The sequence below is a fragment of the Pelodiscus sinensis genome, chromosome 1 (assembly GCF_052426305.1).
Source record: "Pelodiscus sinensis isolate ZL-2025 chromosome 1, ASM5242630v1, whole genome shotgun sequence".
In the NCBI taxonomy this organism is placed as follows: domain Eukaryota; kingdom Metazoa; phylum Chordata; order Testudines; family Trionychidae; genus Pelodiscus; species Pelodiscus sinensis.
Genome location: NC_143052.1, coordinates 196380846 through 196403015, shown reverse-complemented (window position 1 = coordinate 196403015; position 22170 = coordinate 196380846). Strand labels below are relative to the sequence as shown.

The following is a 22170-nucleotide window of genomic DNA, read 5'->3' as shown; positions in this document are numbered from 1 at the left end:
CTCTGCTTGTCCTTTGGCTCTTTTCTCTCAGCCTTCAAGCATGCTTTTGTCTTTCTCTTCCTGAAAAAAATTGTCTCTGGAAAGGCTGGTTGGGACAAATTACTGCCTCATCTCCCTCCTGGTTGCTACCAAGTTCCTTGAGTGAGTTGTTTATTTCCATCATTATAGTGCCCCATCCAGCATTCTCCTCATGGGACTTTGGTCTGTGTTCCACCTTCCTCGCGCAGATACCACTATCTCCAGTCCAGACCAAAAAAAGCATACTCTTTCTATATGTATTGTCCTTGCTCCCTGTCTCCTTGAACACTACTACCTCCCTCGTGGTCTTCTCCCTGTGTTTCTTTGACTTCTCGCATTCCTCCCACTCTTGCTTATTGCTCTTCAGTGTTGTTCTTTCTTCCTCTGTGCATAATCCGTAGGGGTGCATCTACACATGCAATATGAGCTACACAGCACCATATTTCAAAATAAAGTGCTATTCCAAAATGGTCACTCCTCATAGAATGAGGTTTACAGGGACGTCAGAATAGCGAGTCTGAAATAATGGGCTTGCTGTGAAGCGGCAGGATAGCTATTTCAGGGTGTGCTGAAATAGTGCTGCAGTGTAGACGTATCCTCAGTAACCTCATCCATAACCACAGGTTCTGCTACCAGTGCATAGTATGCTGGTGATTCAGAAGTCCACTAATCTACTCCTGAGCTGTGCCCAAACATTCATAGTTCTGCTGCCCCTCCAATCTCTCTTCTTGGATGTCCTAGAGGTTTCTCAAGCTACACATGTCAAAAACTAACCCGCCCCACCCCCGCAGTGAAAACTGCTTCCTCTACCCGATCACTTAGGCTTATAATTGTGGGATCATCTTTGATTCTTCTATCTGTCTCCCTTCTACAGCCAGACTCTTGCCAAATCATATTGCTTCCATAACTTTTCCATAAGTCATGCCACTATTTCTGTCCTATCTGCTAAAATTGTGAGTCATCATCTAGACTTGTAACTGTATCCTTTCTGGCCTATGATCTTCAGGTTATCAAAACTGCTCCAGCTGAAGTCATGTTTTCCTCTTGCTGCTCCAGTCAATCCCATCCCCCACTGGCACCCTACTATGTTTCCTTCCACAGCTGGTCAAACTTTTCATGCTCCTGTGTACATCTCATCTCTGACTTTCCTCCTACTCATCCTCTCTCATTCAATCCTCTGCACGTTCCTCTCTCCTTACGTTCTCTCCATCACATTCTCCCACTCATGCCTCCAGGACACTTATTTCATGCTGCTCCCTATGACTAGAAGAGCTTTTGCTTCTGTATACCAAACAACCCTAGCGTTTTCCCAATGTCTCCTTGAAACTCACTTTTGTTCAACTTGTTTTTCATCAGTGACCTCTACTCCAGTGCTATCTGTTCCCCTCTCTTGCCCAAACAAGACAAAAATAACCCCCTGCCTGACAAAACTAATGATCAGACTTCCTTGTGAGTAGTCCTAATGAGTCTGTTTATTTGCTGGGCAAAAGTTTCCCCAAAGGAAAACAGAAAATAGCCAAATGCTGATTCGTGTGAAAATTCTTGTGCTTGGTTCACATATTACTTTTCCTTTCCTTTTTTTCTTCTCTTTAAATTCCCTTCAAGGTACTCTTGATTGTCCTTTCCCCCCCACCCACTCTCACGTTAATAATAGAGATTGCTATAATGTTACAATTCATTCATGTAAAAGTACCCACTTGTACACAGTAAGTGTCAAACCTCAGGAATCAGTCATACATTTTGTTAAAGTGTCTCTCCTATTACTCTTTGGGGAGAGGGGAGGTTGATAATTCTATCAGTGTGCTGCTTGTGTTACTTGTGCACTCACCATTCTCTGCTTCCCCCTTCTGCCAATTCTCTCTCAATGGAGCTTCCTGTAGGATTTAGGACTCCCAAGGCTGGGTTCTTCTCATCCTAGAATCAGAGGAACATATAGACACACCCACTAACAGAGGATGTCTGAGAGGATTGGTTAATTAGCACCCACAAGCTTCCCCCTTATACGTCCCTGGACTCAGCAGGCTGGGTTGCACATGCTGTGACCTTCATGTGTCCTTGGACTCAGTGGCTGGGTTAAACAGCACTTTAAAGTTGCCTCCCTCATACACTCCCAGGTTCAGTATGTCCTTATCCCCACTTTCATACCACAACAGTTCTGCTAGGAATCTGCTTGATGGGCCCCTACAGGATTTTTGGGTGCTACAGGGATCTTTAACTTAGGTTTAAGGAGCACAGTTGCAGAGCGAATAGGGAAGCCAAAAACAACAGCCTCGGGGAGTGAGGGGAGGGAGAGCGAGAGAAACAGAGAAGCAGCCAGCTTAACGGTGAAAGTTATTTATTTCTAGGTAGTAACCACACAAGAGGAGCCAAACAAAGAAAACAGTTACAATATTAAATCTAATTTAAATCTGATTATAAGCATTAAGGCTAACAAATCATAACTCATTTGAATAAGGCAGGTCACGAGGCTATACCGAGAAAGAGAGAGAGCTCTCACCTTTTCCCTTAACCCCGTTGCCCTTGTCTGGAGGGGTTTAGGTGAGCCTTCCCCTGTCTTTTCATTGCTTTTTGTAAGTCTTCCTATTGATTGGCTTTGGTTCAAAAGAGACTGGGGGTGGGGAAGGTCTTTCATGAGTCAGACAGGCTGGATTCTATGCCCTGGTTCAGCAAGCAAACAGATATGATAGGTAACACTGTGAGGGACAAAAGGCGTAACCTGACTTCAAGCCCTGGTTCTAGAGTGGGGATGTGAAGATGTTCCCCACACCCTATATCAGTATGCTAACCACTGGGCATAGGGGAGGAGGGTGCAACCTCCATTTTCTGTTTGAATCTCCTTGTGATCTAGTCTAAAAGATCTACCTAGTTCAGGAGTTTCAGATCACAAAATGTTTGTTGAATCCAAATGTGCATTTTTTTGGCCCAGAAAACCAAAGGAAAACCCCCTCCCCCAGAAAAGCCAAGCTTTGGCTGAGAACTTTCACCTAGCTAGAGCAATGGGTGTCCTGTGTGCCTAAAGAGCTCTGACACCCCCTTTCAGTTGGAGCGACTCTTTGCCATCAACCAAAGCAGGCCAATCTCCGAATGTGTGTTGGGCAAACCACATCTAAATTGTTGTGACCTCCAACCCCTCATTTAAGAGATAACTGTAAGAAACGTCTAAGTAGCCCACCCTGAGATAAAGAGGGTATATGAGCTCACCTAGAAATGTTGACCGTGTAGGCATAGGGCCTCACAGTTATTGACTTTGGACAAGGGCACTAGTTACTCAATGGAAATCTTTTTATACACCACCGGCCAACCACTCATGCTAACAAAATGTTTGCAGGAGAGGGTGAAGGTGCAAGGTCTGGATGGGAGGGAGAGTGCAGGAGCAGGATGGGGGTGTGGGGTCTCGGTAGGAGAGGGTGTGAGTGAAGGTGATGGGGTACAGAGTCTGGGCATGAGTGTGATTAGGGGCGGTTCCCTGGCTCTGAGTCCCCAGGCACTGTCACCTGCTGCTCCAGGTGAGCTGTCTCCTGCACTGCTGTTCCCTCAGCAGGGGTGAGGGGGAGCAGCAGTGTGCTGAGTTACTTCCTCCCCCTGCAAGCTGGATCTGGCCCACAAGGCTCAGGGTTCCCTCCCTTCCTGCATCTGGGAGACAGTCCTGGCACACTAACATTGGGGGGGGGGGGCTGCTCCCCACTGCAGGGAGAGGCAGGGTGAGTCCCAAGCTTGTGACCCACCTTCAAGATGGTCACAGACCACTAGTGGTTCTCAGACCACACTTTGAGAACCACTGGAAAAGGGTACGTGGGAAGATAACTTTTGGAGCATGCTGGCTGAATGAGTTTCAGTGCTGTGAGCAAGGACACTGTCTGCTGGTTGGTTCTTCTGTGGTTGGGGAAATGGAGCTTAATATACTTTATTTTGAAAATAAAGAAAATTGCATCAAAAATACCAGACACAATATTAAATATCTTCTCCCAGCTGGAACCATCTACTTTGATTAAATGCTTGAATTAAAGGGAATAAGAGCATAATCTACTTTTTGGGGTTCTGGATTCTCTCAGTAATCAACAACAAAGGGCTGGTGGAGATATGGCAAGTCAGCAGTCAGGGAAAGCCTTTCATTGAGTCTTAGAGCTACTTCTTCCACTTCTGGGGTTTATTCCTACTATAATTCCACATCTGACATCACTTCTTCCTCACATCTGGTGCATTTCACTTTCTCACTCAAGCCTTTGGTGCTTTGGACATTAAACTTGCCAATTGGCTAAATGGCATTCTTTATTATGCACCAACAATATGCTTGGCTTTGTACCTAAAAGACATGGCACCTGCCACAGAAATTGTGCTCTAACACCAAAAAACATGGCACATTCAGTCCCTGGTATGCCAGTATGAGATGGAAAGTACTGAGGGGGACCTACGACTAGTCATTCCTGAAAGCATGTGCAATCTTGACTACCAGCCTATCAGGTTAATCACAGAATCATAGAATACTAAAAGTGAGAGGTCCTCGAGTCCAGTCCCCTGCCCTCACAGCAGGACCCAGTACCATCTAGAAATAGATCAATCCTGATAGATGGCTCTCTAACCTGCTCTTAAACATCTCAGCTACGTCCAGACTGGCATGATTTTCTGCAAATGCTTTTAACGGAAAAGTTTTCCGTTAAAAGCATTTGGAGAAAAGAGCATCTAGATTGGCACGGACGCTTTTCTGCAAAAGCACTTTTTGCGGAAAAGCGTCCATGCCAATCTAGACGCACTTTTCCGCCAAAAAAGCCCCAATCGCCATTTTTGCGATCGGGGCTTTTTTGCGCAAAACAAATCTCAGCTGTCTACACTGGCCCTTTTGTGCAAAAGCTTTGCGCAAAAGGGACTTTTGCCTGAACGGGAGCAGCGTAGTATTTCCACAAGAAGCACTGATTTCAGACAGTAGGAAGTCAGTGTTCTTGCGGAAATTCAAGTGGCCAGTGTAGACAGCTGGCAAGTTTTTCCGCAAAAGCAGCTGCTTTTGTGGAAAAATTTGCCAGTCTAGACACAGCCCTCCAGTGATGGAGATTCCACAACCTCCCTAGGCAATTTATTCCAATGCTTAACCACCCTGACAGTTAGAAAGTTTTTCGTAATGGCCAACCTAAACCTCCCTTGCTGCAATTTAAGCCCATTGCTTCTTGTCCTGTTCTCAGAGGCCAAGAAGAACAATTTCCCCCCCTCCTCCTTTTAACACCCTTTTACATACCGTAAAATCTCGAGTATAATGCACACTTTTTTTTCGGGTTATTTAGCGTCAAAGTTGGGGTGCGCATTATACATAGGAGCTATATTTTAAAGTTTTATTTTGGCAGAAGCTGACAAACCTGTAAGTAGCCCTGGGCCAGGGAACTCCCCCCTCCCCTCCACACAGAAACTTTCCTGCTGCAGCGCAGAGCGGGGGCCACTGCCCCACCAGGCTCCCGGACAAGGCGAGGAGCCAGTGGTGCCGCCAGGCTGCAGCGCCCTGGCTTGCTGCCTGCCCGATGCTCCTTCAGGCTGCACCTGCGGCTTCCCGCGGCAGGCATGCGCTTGGTGCAGCACGTGGGCAGCTGTCTAGGGAGCGGGGGGCAGGTTTCAAACTCTGCCGCTGGCTCCCTGAGCTGTGCACACATTTCCCGGGCAAGCCTGCAGGTGGGAGCAGCGCATCCCTCCCTCCCGCTTTCCTGCAGCCCGGGGCCGCCTCCGGGAAGTGGGCAAGGCTGGGCTTGGTTCTGGCGGGTCAGCTCCTGGCCTTTTTAAAGAAAAATGTCTGAGGTAAGCTTGATGTACAACAGGGTGCGCATTATATATAGGAGTTCAGTTTTTTTCATTATGCTAAGATTCAAAAGTCAGGGTGCTCATTATGCATTGGTGCACATTATACTTGAGATTTTACGGTACTTGAAAACTGCTATTATGTCCCCTCTCAGTCTTCTCTTTTCCAAACTAAACAAGGCCAGATTTTTCAGTCTTCCCTCAAAGGTCAAGTTTCTAGACCTTTAATGATTTTTGTTGCTGTTCTCTGGACCTTCTCCAGTTTCTCCACATCTTTCTTGAAATATGGTGCCCAGAACTGGACACAATACTCCAGCTGAGGTCTAATCAGTGGAGAATAGAGCAGGAGAATGACTTCTCGTGTCTTGCTCACAACATACCTGTTAATGCATCCCAGAATCATGTTTTCTTTTTTTGCAACAGTGTCACACTGTTGACTCATATTTAGCTTGTGGTCCACTATAACCCCTAGATCCTTTTCTGTCGTACTCCTTCCTAGACATTCGCTTCCCATTCTGTAAGTGAGAAACTATTTTGAATTATGACCCTATCCTCTAAAGCACTTGCACTCCCTCCCAGCTTGGTATCATCTGCAAACTTGATAAGCGTACTCTCTATGCCAATAGCTAAATCGTTGATGAAGATATTGAACAGAACTGGTCCCAAAACAGACCCCTGTGGAACCTCCTGTGTTATGCCCTTCCAGCATGACTGTGAACTGATAAATACTCTCTGAGAATGGTTGTCCAGCCAGTTATGCACCCATCTTACAGTAGCCCCATCTAGGCTGTGTTTCCCTAGTTTATTGATAAGAAGGTCATGCGGGACCATATCAAATGTTTTACTGAAGTCTAGGTATACCTTATCTACTGCTTCTCTCTTCCAGATAGCCTTTCTTACAGGTTTTCTGGGTTGTTGCATTATGCCCTGGGTGACATTAGAGCCCCATAGTCTTTATGGAAATATGCTTTTGAACATGAATATGCCTAACACAAAATGGGGCATGCAATCTATCATTGAAAAGCTTGTTATCCCATGAACGTGTATATTCTATTTGTGTGCATATATCATTCCTCTATATAAAGTTAGAAATATGAAGTGTAAACCCATGTATATATCTAAATGTGCTAGTGAAGGTCATTAGCAGTATTCAGGGAACTTAATGTTCCAGTATTCATGACAATGATCTGTGAATAGTCTTCTTCTTCCTATAAGCCTGATGCTAGAAGCCATTTTGGATGTGATACTTTTTCACGGGGTGAGGTGGGTGTGTGTGTGAAAGTGTTGAAACTGAACACAAAGAATTCCCACCTTGGGCAAAATATATTTAAAGGCAAGGAACCAAACAATAGAGGCAGTTGCCAAACACCAAGACACTCCTTACCTACAACCCAGATGACTGTTGGAATCATCTAAGACTGAACAGGGGAAAGGACTGAGCCCAAGCTGGGTGAAGCCTCGCGTGTGAGAAAAGGTGATTGATTAGAACTACTGTTAGAGTAAGACATTGCATGTAACAAGTTTTTTAGAGTACAAAACTTAGCTGGTGTATTTTATTTTGCTTAGCAACTTACTTTGATCTGTCTGTTTTTACTTGCAGCCACTTATATCCTACTTTTTCTACCAAATAAAACCACGTTTGTTTATTATCAAACCTAGGTTAAATAATTTTTACCGGGGAGTGTGTACAGCAGCTGTGCCTCTCTCTCTTTCACTGATGAAGGGGGCGAACAACTTATGAGCTTACTGTATAAAATGTATGCAGAATGAGATGGATTTCTCTGGGGGTCTGGTCCCACTAGGGCTGTGCATGTAAGTGCTATGTCAAGTCCCTGTGACTGAGCCTTCCCAGAGTTGAGCTACTCTCAGATTCTGTGTTTCTGTACTGTGGACTGTGACCCCAGCTCTGTGCCTTCTCTGGGGGAGACCAGAAGTTCTGGCACAGCAGGACAGGATGGCGGAGTGCCACAGAAGGCAGGTATATGGGCTCAGTTGTATGATCAGCCCATTCAGTGACATCTCAAGGGGATCTCTGTGTCTGAACCTGTCACATCCCATCTGGCTGTATTTTGTTTTGCCCACTAGCATTTGAAGGTTACCGAACACATATCTGTCTGAATGTGTCCAGCATCTCTAGGTGCATTCAATGAACTGGATTTTTTTTTACTGAATTATCAGAAATGAACGTTACAGCTACTATGTAATAGAAAGGAAACAATCTCTGGAGGATGCTTCATGAAAGCAGAATACTGCGCTTTTACTACTGAGTAAAATAGAAGCTGGAAGGAACTAAATCTGTGACTAATGGAGCAAGCAGTGCATCCAACAGTACCATCACCTCTAGGAATGCGGGTAATAAAATCAGAATGATGTGGGGCATGCAGGAAAACTTTGAAGGGAAGCAAAGGACATTAAAATTCAAATTTGAGCATAGCTCTGAAACTGGGGTCAGCTTCAGGTAATCTGGTAGCTCAGCTAGTGCACAAACCACTTCCTTTTCCATTCCTGATGATGTCATGATTACAACAACTGGTTTCATGGTTTCTTTTCTTTTATATATTATGGATCTTATCTAAAGCCCCATTGAAATTCAGAGGAATCTTTCCATTTACTCCAGTAGGTTTTGGATCAGGTCCTAAGTGATTATCAGTGATCCACATGTACTCTGAGAACCAGTGTGCTCTTTGCAGAATTCTCATCCAGCTGAGTGCAAAGTTTAGAGACTTGTTCGCACTTCAAAGACTGTGTTTCAGAAAAAGCTTGGATTGCATATTCTCAGATTCATAGGAGCAGAATGGGTTTTCCTTTCCTTAAAGATTAGTGTTTCTGTCTTGACCCTGGCTGGGTCCAGACTATTGGAGGGGACAGTAGGAGCTGGATTGAAAGGTTGTATTTTTTTTCTTTTACCTGTTTGTCTGAATTCTCTATTTTAAAAGAATATGAAAGTCAGCATGTTTTCAGCTTTTAAGCTCGTTGTTGTTTACTGAACTGGTAGATAGATGTTTTGTAGGCTTATGCTTAGTTGATTTAAGAGGTCTTTCAGCAGAGGTTGGGAGAGTGGAAAGGCAGCTGCTCTATGGGATGACAGTGTTAAGAGACGATCTCCATGATGCAAATACACTTCTGCATGAAATTAATGAAGTTAGATCTTCATGCTGATCACCGAGCAAAAAAATCTAACGTAGTGGGTGGGCACTCAAGTCTGCCGGCTTCACTACATCCATTGCTAAGGAAATCTACCAGGTCTCATCCAGATCCTCTGAGCAAAGCTCTGCCAAATTTTACAGACACTTCATATTTATTTCAGGATCAGTAATGCAGCTGCATTGACCCCACTGACTATGTGCTGTTGCTTAAGCAGAAATACAGAACAGCCTTTGAAGCTGAAGCTCAAAACAACACACTTTATGATACAGTACTATAGGCAGTTTCTTATAACTTCTGCAGTTACCTCTGGTGAACTCTCTGCATGACACACAGGAGCCAAAAGCTCATGAAGATTAAAGTATTAGGAGTACGGAACCTCAGTCGCCCCTGTTTCCCAAGTAATTCTGCTGTAGTTCTTTTGTCTTTGACGTGTGTTCAGACACCCTAAAAATGGAGATTGCAGGAACAGCTAGAATGAGCATCTCAGTCACGTAAGAAATGCAAACCTGTCTTCCCTGAAGTCAGATCTTGATTATCCAAATGTAATGATGCACATTGACTCTGGATCACTAGGGAATTTTCAGCACATTTAGTACATAGTGGGGGCGTTTTTGACTAGTCAAGGTTTGACAGTACGTCCTTTCATCCCAAAGGCCTCCAAACCACATTACAAGCTACAGAAACCACTGCAACACAGCTATTGTATGACGTGCATAACCACAAGGCAGCTGTTTGGGCCAGAAAGAATAGTATATCCATTAGAAACTGCAGGGTAACTCTTAGACAGATCGAATGAAGTTAGTCAAAACTACTTCTGAAGCTGATGTGCACCAGTTATCCTGGCTCCAAAGCTTCTGAACCCCTCGAGCTGTGAGAGCTTTCAAGGAGAATGTGCTGGATCAGGAAGGAAACCACAAAGGGTAGGGGTGGGGGACTCCTGTCCCTCAGGCTGCTCTGTGGCCTGGCCACTGCTGCTGATGTAGCTTGTGCTTTTGGTGGTGCTTCTCTCTCATAGAGAGGCAAGAATTGCTGACTGAGCCATGTCATTCTGAATCTACAATAACTGCCCTGTCTTTCTCCCAGACCCCCTTCTACCTTCCACCTCCCACCTCCCCACAAAGCAGAGAATGATCTGCGGCACAGCTAGCTTCATCCGCACAGAGTGTGCATTCTGTCTCTGAGTCACGTCATGCAACCAATTCCACAGCTGTCAGGGATTTCTCAGCAGAGGAAGAAGAGACAGGATTTGCCTTGGGGAAAGATCTGGCATTGTCAATAGCAGACCTTACTGAGCATGCCCTTGGCTGGAGCTATGTTGAGATTCCAGTCAGTAAAGAGTTCAGTCAAAGTTTCCAGAAGCGAGTCCCTATAAAGCAGAAGCCTGTGCTGCTGCATGTTTCTGTCCTTGTCAAGCAGCAGAGCTGGTTTACAGGCTAATGGTAAAACACAATTTTCACAATTGCCAGTGTTTCTGCCATCTGACACATCTGAACAGCCACTGACTGTACCTTCCTGCCCATTTACACAGCGGAGGAATGCGCTGCCCTATGGAATGAATGCCTTGCATGTGTTCCAAGGTCTTGCAGTGCTAAACAAATAGCCCCGTGAAAAAGGTCAGAATGATTGTAAAATGTGCATAAACAGGGAAACCAAGATAAAGAGAAATGACATCATAGGCCCATATGCAGGAATTTCTGTGTGTGTGTGTGTGTGTGTGTGTGTGTGTGTGTGTGTGTGTGTGTGTGGAAGGGGGGTGCGAGATGTTGGAGGGGCTGGTGGCCCTTCTGAACTTGTCAGTACTGATTTTTCACTCTACATACCAAGGATATCACCAGGGCTTTACTCCTTGCGGGAGAGACAAGAGCAGTACTTAATCACCTCCAGCAGCAGAAGCTGAAGAATTTTTCAGTGAATGGGTGACACCAGAAGCTGCTAGAACTAGAAAGGCAAGGGGAAAACAAAATATTTGTTTCTTTTGAACCTGGGACTACACTGAATATTTCACCAGTTTTTTGTCTCCCTGTTTAATAAAGCAGCATACATTTTTTATTTTTACTTTTGGAGACCTTTCTTCAAAGTATGAGCTAGAAGCATCACCCAAGCTCTCCTGCCATCTGTCTCAGTTCCCAGGTACTGCTTGCCAATAAAAACATAGCTATCCAGTGGACTCCATTGTAGCACGTGTGCGTCACGGGTCAGGGCAAGTGCACCTGTATTTCCCTCTCATAATCCAGCAGAGATACTGTGACATACCCACTCTCAGCTCCTGGCTCCTTAGCCATTGCCTCTCTTGGGTGGATATTCATGTCTCTTTCTCTCCTGTCTGGGATTTTTCCAGGTTCCAGAGTTCCCTACCCACACTCTGAGTTCCCCAGCATGTCAGACAGGCCTGTGTCTATAGTTGGCATTGTCCTCTGAAATTATAAATGCCCACAGATTCTAGTAAGTGATCAGTTCATTTTATCTGGTGCATAATTTAAAATAGCCCTTTGAACATCTAGGCCCACACTAATCCATAAACTTTGCATTGTTAATGCAATAGACTCCAAAGCTACTTCAATAAATTCAATAAGATTTTTCAAAGATATTGCAGGAGATTGCTATATCTGTGTCAATGTGCATATGAGATGAAATAACGAACACTTAATTTGCTAAACAAACTTGGTGTCAAGCATTTAATATCTGACACAGGTTTGTAGAATCTGCCCTAACAAAGAATCTTTGAAAGAATATTCTCCCTTTAGTGCCCTTCCTATGACAGGTCTGAGGTGTGAACTGGCCCCTCAGATGATTTTCTGCTGCCTATCACATATTCTATAGTCTGGTCTCCACAGTATGAAAACCTGCAGTGATAGCAGGTTGACCATCTTATCATACAGCCTGCTCTTATGAGCCTACCCTTATTTACATTACCAAATACGTCTTCAGTTGCACATTTCTCAGCCTGCACTGCATGACATCATGTTCCAACACCTGCGAAAGAGCCCACGAGGGAAAGCATCGATTAGCATAAAGAAATGTAGCACACATATCTCATGGCGTCAGCTTGCTATCTTAGGTAATTAATTGCTTGGTTGGCTGAAGAAATTATTTACTAATATTGCTCAAGTGAGAATGCCATGATTCCCAGGTGAAGTTTAACTTTGCATTACAAACAACCATAAATGTTAGTGCTGTAAAAGAATTCAACATAACACATATTGATTTTCTTATCTGGAATCTCACAGACATTAACAAAATAAGATTATAGGAGCGTTTTGCCGTCAGGCTGTCCTTTATCAGCAAACACTGAAGCAGGAGGAATTTACGATATAGCCAAGCCTTCCAGATTGCATAGTGTATTACAACCAACTCTTTCAATCTCGGTTCATTACCATCAATGGGACTTAAGAGTGCCATCTGCGGTTACTGGCTAATGTATGCCTGTGCCCATACACAGTGTCACTAGACGTGGTTCTGTGCTGGAGACCTGAGTGAATCAGTATCTTTTTTCCTCTTATGCGTCTCTCCTTCTGAAAGGCAGAACACAAAGTCTTTCAGAGGCCCACTGAAATGAATAGATTCAGAGTCTAAAGGCCAGAAAGCACCTCTGTGATTTTCTAGTCTTACCTCCAGTACAACACAGGCCAGAGGACTTCTCTGCATTAATTCCTGTTTGAACTAAAGCATCTATTTTAGAATACCCTAAACAAGAGAGATTACATCTGTTAAAAAACTACGAGCTGGATTTTCCTGAGTTCATCTCCCATGCAGGTATCTGAAAAAGGAGCCAGAGTTTCAAAAAAAGCTCAGCAGCCAACAATGCCTAATGTTCCCTTCTTTGTTCTCAATAAGAGCTGCTGTGTCCTGGACTCTTTTGAAAATCTGCCCCAAGGTGCATATTGCATCAGAGAAATCCCTTAAAATGAATACCTGCTAAAGGATTGACCTGGTTAAATTCATAACATCAAGGACACCAAGAGTGAAAATGCTACTGCAGTAGATAACTTCCATGGTCACCTGCTTTGCAACAAACCTAAGGATATTTCAGAATGAAATGTAAGCCTTTTAAAGGATACTGACCAGGCTATTTAGGCCATTAAAAAACAAACAAACCAAACCACAAAAGATCAACTTTTTAATTGTCTTAATTTGAGAGGGAAAATCCCTCAACATACAAAATTGCTGTGTGTGTATGAGAGTTTTTTATTTAAATGTTTCACTCTGTTGCTGCTGAATTGAAAAACAAAGCAAGGTCCACCACTATTTTTGTGGGGACCACAACAAACAATCTGGGCTCCCCCTTCCTGCTCACATTTGCAGTACTGAAGATCAGCCAACACAGTTTTTCAGGGAATGATGCTGGACTGGCGGGCTCACAAACTGAGATGTCTCAGAATAAGATACCAGACAGTATGGAAGTGGGGTTTGTTAGATAAAACCTATGCTTCATAATTTCAATTCCATTTCAACCATTGGAGAGGCAGGGAAAGAATCTGTGGCTCAGATCCTGGTGCCCTGAGCTTACATTTTCAAAAGTGACTAGTGATTTTGGAGGGGCTCAATTTGAGACTTGTTAAAGGGGTCTGCTTTTCAGAAGCATTGGCACCTGCCCGCTGAAAGTTGTCTCACAATTGGCCATCTAAAATCCCTAATCTCTTTTGAAAATTTAGGCCATTATTAATTTTATGGGCCCAAGTAAGGACTACAAGGGTTGTTGCCGTGTTTGTCCAACAGAAAAGGACAAAAATAGTAGGGAAATAAAAACATAATTTTAATAATCTAAAAGGCCGTGACTACCAACAATAACAAAGAAAATTATACCAACTTCTGACTTGTAATGCCCTAAAAAATGAAGACCCCATGAAAGAAACAAGGCCTGTCCAATGTTTGCCTAAGGCTGTATGATGTATGGAAATGTCCATTGTGAAACAATGGGACTGGATGGGCATTGCTAAATGGAGTACAAAAAACTGGTCTCACTTCAGTAGTAAAATGCTTTTATTTTCTTTCACTTAGGCTCTGTGTGATCTCATAAGCTTGTCTCTTGTCACCAACAGAAGCTGGTTCAGAAACAATGAATGGTCCTGCAGCACCTTAGAGACTAACAGAAAATGTAGATGGTATCATGAGCTTTCGTGGGCACAACCCACTTCTTCAGATGAAATTTTCATGATACCATCCACATTTTTTGTTAGTCTCTAAGGGTATGTCTACACTACCCCGCTAGTTCGAACTAGCGGGGTAATGTAGGCATACCGCACTTGCAAATGAAGCCCGGGATTTGAATTTCCCGGGCTTCATTTGCATAAGCCGGCCGGCGCCATTTTTAAATGCCGGCTTGTTCGAACCCCGTGCCGCGCGGCTACACGCGGCACGGGCTAGATAGTTCGAACTAGCAAGCCATTCCGAACTATCTGTACACCTTGTTCCACGAGGCGTACAGATAGTTCGGAATGGCTTGCTAGTTTGAACTATCTAGCCCGTGCCGCGTGTAGCCGCGCGGCACGGGGTTCGAACAAGCCGGCATTTAAAAATGGCGCCGGCCGGCTTATGCAAATGAAGCCCGGGAAATTCAAATCCCGGGCTTCATTTGCAAGTGCGGTATGCCTACATTACCACCCTAGTTCAAACTAGGGTGGTAATGTAGACATACCCTAAGGTGCTTCAGGACCATGTCGCGAGAATCACAGGTCCGATGATGCATACCCAAGGGGTAAAGAACAGAACCAGGTGGACCATTTTAGCAAATAAAAAATATTTATTTATAACAGTGATGAATTTATAGTATTTATTCTAAGATTTTAATAGACTGTGTTAATAATGAATGTACAGTATTTATTATATTTATTCTATGATTTCTAGTTAAACGTCTCAGAGATATAAGGATGGGAATGGCAAGGGGAATAGTCTCTATTCTAAAAATATCCAGCTACACTAATTAAATAACAGTGATAACTACAAACTCTATGTACTACCCAAAACAACTACAACACTAAGCTTATACAACTAAGAAAATCAAATCATACATACCAACTTACACAGCACACGAAACATTTCAAAGATATCGGTTTGGTTGCGAAGGCCTTGGTTACGCCCGAGAGTCGGGGGAGTTGGCTGGTCGGTTGATCAGGCCGGCAGCACTTTGAAGTATACAAGAAGGCACACGCACGGTGGTACGTGTGTTGTGAAGACCTCCTCGAGCGGACTGTGCGATGGGTATTTATCCCCAAATCTGCACATCGCTTTCCTGCGCTTGCATATTACCATATATGGCCCAACAATCACCAAGTGGGGCGGGGGTGTCTGTGTCCCAGGGGTTGGGCTGAAACTGTGCAGGTTTCTTGCGACCAGGTAAGCCCCGCAGTTCTCACGCCAAGGTGATGGGTGGGAGAGTCTGAGGCTATTTTCCCCTTTTCACACCTTCCCTTTTTCTAAAGGCAATGGTATGTAGGAAGGGTGCAGCCCATTTCTCCCGATGAGTACTGCAGCCCACTATAGCAAAAGCGGCCTGGCCAAACTTTTTACTGTGGGGGGCAGTTTTTTCTCTAACAGACCATTTGTTGTTTTTTAAGCTTTTTCAGTTACAGACTAAAAGGGCTACCCCTCTGAGACTTAGAAGCTGGCTCAATACAAGCTATTATCTCAACTATCTTTTCTCTCTAATATTCTGCTACAATACAGCTACAACAGTACATACTTCCTCCACCTCACCCAGAGTAACACCTGTTTAAAAAACCAACATTGCCTGTTTTAAAATATCCTTTTCAATGTGTAGCAGTACAGCAATCTCAGATATGTTACTAAATCACCAGAGCAAGAAGCTTTATATTTCTTGGATCGGACATTCATGTATTACTTTATTTAGTTGCTTGTGCTGGGGAAGGAGGGTTGCCTAATGGTCAGCGCATTACCTCACTATAACCCATTGCACTCAAGTCTCTGGGTTGGGAGTGCCTTGTGGCTCAAGTCTGCAGTCAATAGATGTGCCTCATGCAGGAGTTCCCAAACAATGGATCACAAATCCATGCCATCAGCACATGGGGTTGCAGCCATCTGTGGTGTGGAGAGGATGCCATTTTGCTTTGCCCAGAGTGACTCTGCCTAGATGGCATGTGAAAGGTCATGATGCATAGAAGACACCATTTCACTCTACAAAACAGCCTCCTCCACACAATGTGACCTCATACACACCATACATACGTACATACCCCATTAAAATACCACAATGACTCCATGCTTTGCTTCTTCTGAAAGCTGGGGCTTGATCATGCTAATATTTTTACTCAACTGTGCAACTGTGGGCACGATCAAGCCTTTGGATTGTAATGCCCTACTACACATATACATATTAAAAAATCAATACTTATTTTTAAAGTCCTGCAGTCACAAATGATGGGCCTGATCTTGCACTGCCTTACTTATATGAGTAGTGCCATTAACACAAATAGGATTGCAGGATTGGGTCCCGGGTGAGCGAGACTGTAGAGACTTATTTTTTAAAAAGTTATTTTCTCCTCCTGAGATTGCAGGCTATGTGCTGAAAATGTGTGTAATAATGCATGATGCATGATTCAATGCCATGAGGAAATTATGCTGAGCTCCTCATGTTCTGCAGATGTGGCATATCCTCAACCAATCCGTGAATGAAGAGAGCTGACTGCTGTGAGGGTAAAGTACATCTGACCTTTCTTCATTAGTTACCTTCAAAATACAAAATGAAACAAACAACCCTTCAACTAATTCCCTACAATCCCGGTCTTAAAATTAGTGTTCACTCTCTGTATCTGTCTTTGTCTCTCTTTGACTTGGGGTGAATGCAATTGAAAATGTCAGAGATGCAGCTCATATCTAACGTAAGAGGAGGATTATAGTTTTCCTGACATAAGAGGAGGGGGATTACAACAATGCAGTTGACGTAGGAGGAGAGAGATTACAGTGTATCTGAAATAGTAGCAGTTATAGGAAAATTATTTACAGGCATCGATGGAAAATGAATTTAATATGTTCTGCCAGAGAAGGACAATAAGGCATGCTGTAATAGTACTTCCCCTTTCTGTAAAAATGCCATATTTTTCACTTGTCCATCAGCAAAACAATTTGTGCTATGCCACAGGAAATATCAGATGCAAATAGCCTATTCATCTCTAAGGAAGGATACCTGTTTTGTTGTTTGTTCACTCGCTAAATTCTCTTATTAGCGCCTCACACAATAAGTGGATATATCTTTTTTTCCCCCATGGGTTACCAGTGCTACAGGCATCTAGCTGCACTTGTGACTTCTATTTTGTTTTGTTTTTTTCCACACTAGCAAGTGTACGGTATACAATAGTGCTGTTAATACCCTGTTCAAAACAAGCTGTACATAGCAACCTGCCAGGCAGAGGTACAGACAGGCACAAGAAGATTAAGTGATTAGTTGGGACACCAAGAAAATAATAACCATTGAATTTCAAGCAATAGGAAGGCAAAAGAAATCTCAAAACCAAACACATTATAAAAGGAAGGGTTCACGTTCATTTTTGCTAGGGAGAGATGAAAAATGACCTACAATAATTGTAGAAAGGGAGATGGCTCAGATAGCGGGACACAAAACCTGTTACCAGAAGATCACTAATTCAGATACAGGCCATAAGAGACCCCAAGTTGTTACCATGTAAAGACTGTAAATATGAGCCATTAACTAGTTAGCTTTCATTTGCCATCCATGCACCACATCGCTAAGAACTCCATCACAATGGCACATAGTGCTTAATCCAACTCCTGCTGAAATCAATTGGTGGCTTTTCAGGCTCATGTCATGTTGTAAGTGGTAGTTCCAGCAGAAGGCTAATGTCTGAATGAGCACATAGCACAATTATTCTCCCATGCCCAGAGATTGTCCCTCCATCTCAGGATTGAGGCATATATGGCTGGGAGTGGGGAAAATGGGTTCTGGTACTGTCCCAGCTGGGGATAAAATGGAGGACTGCAGTCTCCAGGATGGCCAGAATAGAGCCTCTCATGGGCATGAAAATCAGATAAGAACGGTAAGCATTACTAAACAAAATATTGCAGTGGGCAACTCAGATTTTCTTCCATCCTCTGACCTGCCCCATGGAGGTTTCCCAACTGATTTTCTCCTGATGTGTTGAATATTGCTGCTGAAATGTGTTGAATGTTGACTGGATTCCTAACCTTCCTCACAGGGTTTGTTCTCACCAGCTGCAGAAATTTTTAAGTCCTGGCTTGACAAAGCCCTGGTTGGGTTGATTTAGGTAGGGTTGGTCCTGCTTTTAGCAGGGGATTGGACTCGATGACCTCTTGAGGTCTCTTCCAACCCTATGATTCTATCACACATAGAAGAGGGCCAGCACAAGATGGTACTGAGGGGCAGGGCTTGCATAGCAGTTCAGTACACCTGAATACACAGACCGGGGCCCTCACACAAGGTTTGTGCCTAGTGTTTGGAGAGTCTCCCCATCTGAGAGGGGGGTAGGAAGACAGTGTCCCCTGTCCTGATTCACGCCTGACTCCCCTTTCCCAATATCTGCTCTCAGCAGGGCTTTCCTCTCTCTCTCTATTGTGGCTGCCACCTCTGCTCCCACCTTCCTAGGAACTGCAAATGCTACCAAGCAGAACCATCCTCAACCCCTGCCCCCACTCAGAAATCAAAGGATTTCCTTCCCTAGCAATTTCAGGCTGTGGGGGGCGGGAAGAGGAGGCTTCCTCCACCACCACTATTTCCCTACTTCCTTATGCTGGCTTCTATTTCTGGGCCCTGTATTCCCTTCACCTCCCCAGAACTGAAATCTTCCTATCTCATTTCAGCCTCCCTCCACCAAGCCTGCCTAGTGTTGAACACTTCTACCCTTGGGAATAATGGGAGAACTGATAGAATTTCTCAGCTGTAACTCAGACATAGAACAGTGAGTTTGAATAGTAGGCAGGAAGGGTGTGTGGAGCGGAGGGGATTATTTCACAGGAGGGAAGCCCTCAATCAAATGGGTTTGCAAGGGTGACCCCAGGTGTTCTTTAACTGGCTACAAATTCTAGTTCACTTCTAATTTTTTCATTAGATTTTAAGGCCCTAAGTACTCTTAAACTTTTCTGTTGTACACAGCATAAAAGAAAACTCAGGTTGGTTGCCACTGATGATAGGAACGGGTGAGCTTCTTTCAGAGAAAATAAGACAAAACCTGAACGTGTATGGGAAACTCCCATCAAACAAATCTAAATGTTTTTAGATTATGTTTAAAGACGCTAATTATCTTACCCATTACAAAGATAGCTTCCCCAATTATAACCTCTAATATCATTAGCTCACAGACATTTACCTCTCCCCCCTTTCCCTCCCTTCTATCCCCCTTCTGTTCTGAAATTTGATTTGTCCTTTTCATATGTGTTCATTGATATATATGGTATATATGGTTGTGACAATTTTCTTCCACTATTTGATCTGAGGAAGTGGGTCTGGCCCACGAAAGCTCATCACCTAATAAACCATCTTGCTAGTCTTTAAAGTGCTACACAGTCCTGTTTTTTGTTTCAGCTGCACCAGACTAACACGGCTACATTTCTACCACTATTCTAAATGTTTTGGAGAGTCAAAAAAGGGTGGCTGATAAAGTATGAGCTGCCTCTTTCTCCCTGTTCTAGTTGGAAGACTAACTTCACACCCTGGCATGAGCAACAATCTTACTATTCTACTGACTGATAATGAAAATTGTATAAAACAGCTTCCTCTCATAAGATTCAAACATATTTATTAGTGTTTTACTACATACAAATTATAATAAACACAAGTTTGGAGAGTTTACTTGGGGCTAAGGCGCATATCTGGGTTCATTGACCAGCTCTATCACAAACTTCCTGGGTGATCTTGGGCAGGTCACTTAATCCCTTTGTGCCTCAGTTCTCAATACTTTACAATGGGGATAGCAATACTGGGTTCTATCCATTCTTTGTCTGCCTTGTCTATTTAGATCTTCAGTTCTTTGGGGGCAATGGCTGTTTCCTACAATGTGTTTATGCATCACTTAGCACACTGAGGCCTTAATCTCAGTTGGGACAATGCAGATAATACTTATAAACACCACATCCGTAGGCACTCAGCCCAAGAGTGTCCTGAATCCTTATTCTAGCAAACTCTCTGGGGGTATGTCTAAACTACCCCGCTAGTTTGAACTAGCGAGGTAATGTAGGCATACCGCACTTGCAAATGAAGCCCGGGATTTGAATTTCCCGGGCTTCATTTGCATAAGCGGGGAGCCGCCATTTTTAAAACCCCGCTGGTTCGAACCCCGTGCAGCGCAGCTACACGGGGCACGAACTAGGTAGTTCGAACTAGGAAGCCTACTTCGAACTACCTAGTTCGTGCCCCGTGTAGCCGCGCTGTACGGGGTTCGAACCAGCGGGGTTTTAAAAATGGCGGCTCCCCGCTTATGCAAATGAAGCCTGGGAAATTCAAATCCCGGGCTTCATTTGCAAGTGCGGTATACCTACATTACCCTCCTAGTTCGAACTAGGAGGGTAGTGTAGACATACCCTAGGGGTGCATCTACACAGCAGGGTTTAACTCGAAAAAAGCTATGCAAACTGAGCTACGTCAATTGTATAGCCTATTTTGAAATAGGGAGCATCTACACAGCACTTATTTTGAAATAGAGCACTCTTCCTCTGACTTCCCTTACTCCTCATACAAGGAGGGTTACAGGAGTCAGAGTAAGAAGTCCTCCAGCTTGACAGTATTTTGACACTACAGGCAGTCCCCGGGTTAGGTACAAGATAGGGACTGTAGGTTTGTTCTTAAGTTGAATTTGTACGTAAGTCGGAACTGGCTCCAGATTCAGCCACTGCTGCTGAAACTGACCAGTGGCTGACTACAGGAAGCCCGAGGCAGAGTTGCTCTGCCCCCAGCTTCCTGGAATCAGCCACTGATCAGTTTCAACAGCGGCTGAATCTGGAGCCTGGGACAGAACAGCTGGGGCGCTGCCCGGTAGGTCTCCCCAGGACCAACCCGGCAGCACCCCAGCTGCTCTACCCCAGGTGTCCACAACAAAAGCCTGGTCTGCTCGGGGGGGAGAGGGCGCACTAGCTGCGCCTCCCCCCCCCCAGCAGACCAGGGAGACCCGGAGCAAAGCCGCGGAGGCAGCGGGGTCCAGCGCCTCTGCGGCTTTGCTCTGGGTGTCCCTGGTCCGCTGGGGGGGGTCCCCAGCAGACCAGGGACACCTGGAGCAAAGCCGCAGAGGCAGCGGGGTCCCGCGCCTCCAAGGTTTTGCTCGGGGTGTCCCTGGTCTGCTGGGGACCCCTCCCAGCAGACCAGGGACACCCCGAGCAGACCAGGGACACCCGGAGCAGCTTTTCTCGCCCCAGAGGACGCGGTGGCGGGACCACTGCGTGTCTGGGTTGTCCCGCCGCCCGCGAGTTCCAGGGCGAGAAAAGCCCCGTTCGTAAGTGCGGATCCGACATAAGTCGGATCCGCGTAACTCGGGGACTGCCTGTATTTCGAAATAACTGCCTGTTGTGTAGACACGGACTAAGTTATTTCAAAGTAGAGCTCGTTATTTTGAAATAGTGTTGCTGTGTAGACGTACCTTAGGAGAATACTGTAGGCCCTTTTCCTTTCAGGATACTTAAAGGCCTGATTTTTTGAAGCATCGAGGTGGTGCAACTTCCATCACCTTCAGATAGAATTGAGGCTACTTGGTACAAGACTATTCGTTGTTTTTTAAATTCTTTGAAAATCAGGCGTTGTATGTGTTAAAACAGGTTTGAAGTTTGATTTAAAAGGATGCTGTCAGATCATATATCTAAGTATGCATTAAGAATGTAAATACCTATTTTAAAAGTTAATTGGTTAAACAAAATAATGTTAGTCTCAGAGGGCTGGTGCAGAGCGGCTGGGGTTCCACAGGCAGGGGGCTCCTCCAGCCCAATCCTCTGAGGGTGGGGCTGCTCTGGGTGGCTTGTTGTGCCTGGCTCATCTACTTCTCCATGGCTGGGGGGCTGCTCCAGCCAGCCAGGCCCGCTGCACCACAGAAGTGGGGCTGCTTCCGCTGGGCCTGGCCCTCCAGTTAACCAGTTACCAGGCAAGCATGCCAGTAAATCTCATGCTTATTGGGTACCCAGTTAACCTTTTACATCTGTATTATCTATATTAACTTGTGTCACTAATGCCACCTTCCACTATGAAAAGAGAATTTTAAAAGTCATTTAATAATCACTGTTTGTGCTGACAATTTACTTTCCGCCTTTCACTTAGTTTGGGCA

At 44.5% G+C, this 22170-nt stretch overlaps 1 long non-coding RNA gene across 2 annotated transcripts in view; it reads right to left on the bottom strand.

The window, feature by feature from the left end:
• The window catches only part of LOC112543825 (uncharacterized), an 82538-nt gene that overhangs the window by 56110 nt on the left and 4258 nt on the right, over positions 1 to 22170 (bottom strand). For both annotated transcript variants that reach the window (XR_016348086.1, XR_003087091.3), the window contains exon 2: positions 1847 to 1932. This is a non-coding gene — a long non-coding RNA (uncharacterized LOC112543825). The remainder of the gene's footprint in view (positions 1 to 1846; positions 1933 to 22170) is intronic.